The sequence below is a fragment of the Frankliniella occidentalis genome, unplaced genomic scaffold, assembly GCF_000697945.3.
Source record: "Frankliniella occidentalis isolate FOCC.00 unplaced genomic scaffold, Focc_3.1 Scaffold2, whole genome shotgun sequence".
Lineage (NCBI taxonomy): Eukaryota > Metazoa > Arthropoda > Insecta > Thysanoptera > Thripidae > Frankliniella > Frankliniella occidentalis.
In genome coordinates, this window is record NW_026267132.1 from 2,021,781 (window position 1) to 2,022,807 (window position 1,027).

The 1,027-nt window shown below is 69.9% G+C and overlaps 1 protein-coding gene across 13 annotated transcripts in view; it reads right to left on the reverse strand.

Annotated features, from left to right (window-relative positions):
* Positions 1-1,027, reverse strand: part of LOC113205947 (uncharacterized) — a 157,585-nt gene extending 156,558 nt beyond the window's left edge. For all 13 annotated transcript variants that reach the window (XM_052264054.1, XM_052264092.1, XM_052264081.1 and 10 more), the window contains exon 1: positions 611-1,027. The gene's annotated coding sequence lies outside the window, so the exon portion shown is untranslated. The remainder of the gene's footprint in view (positions 1-610) is intronic.

Genomic DNA, 1,027 nt, shown 5'->3' on the forward strand with positions numbered 1-1,027 from the left:
GGGGGGCGGGGTGGGCAGGGGGGAACGGCGGAGCACCAGCCAAATGCAAACTGTACCGCGAGCGCTCATCATGGGTGCTGCCGGCAACTAGTTGACTGTTGGGAGACACAACACAGAGAGGTGGCGCCATACCGACAGCCGTCACGGCTCGTCACGCCCCGTCACGGGCGGGGTGGCCCTCGTCACCCCCGTGCGAGCCGAGGGGGGGGCGAGACTGGTGCATCTTTGTCACACCCGACACCACCACCACCAGATGACGAGAGCCTGTTGAGCAGCGGGGCGCGGGGCGCGGGGCACCGGCGGCAGGGAGCAGCAGCGCGGTGCTCGCGGATCAGCTGATCTCGGCGGCGGCCCCGCGCCCCCCGCAGCGACGAGCGCGCGCTTCCCACATCCTTGACGCCGGCTATACCCGACGACGCCCACGTCACGGGGAACGCGGCGCGGGGGGACGGCCGGCGTCGCCGCCAAGCCCAGTCCCCCTCACTCCCCCCCCCCCCCGAACGAGCGGCTGGCCGGGGGGCTGCGGCTGCCGCTGCTGCTGCTCGACGAGCTCAACAAGTGACTGAACAGGACCTGCTGCTGAAGCACCCGTGCGGGGGGAGAAACTCACTCGAGGAATGGTGTTTTGTTGCGAGGACGCCGGCCGGTCAGCTTTTAATCCATGTGACGGAGAGGGACGGACGACGGCCGGGCTAGTGGAGAAGACAGACAGGCGGACTAACAGAACAGACGGACTGGTGACAGACACACACTGCACTCCTACGGCCGGGCCGGCAACCCCAGAAACGAACACGCGCGCACGATTCAAACCGCCGGCAACACAACGCCACGCCACGCCACGCAACACAACACCGGCGACAAGCCGGAGCCGAGCCGAACCGAGCCGAGCGGTGCTCGCAGTGCGCGCGCCTCGTCGGGACTGGACGCCCTCGCCGCCCTCGCCGCCCCTCGCTTCGCCTCGCCTCGCCGCCTCGCAACGCCACGCCGCGCCGCGACCGCCTCACGCTGCCAGAGCCAGAACCAACGC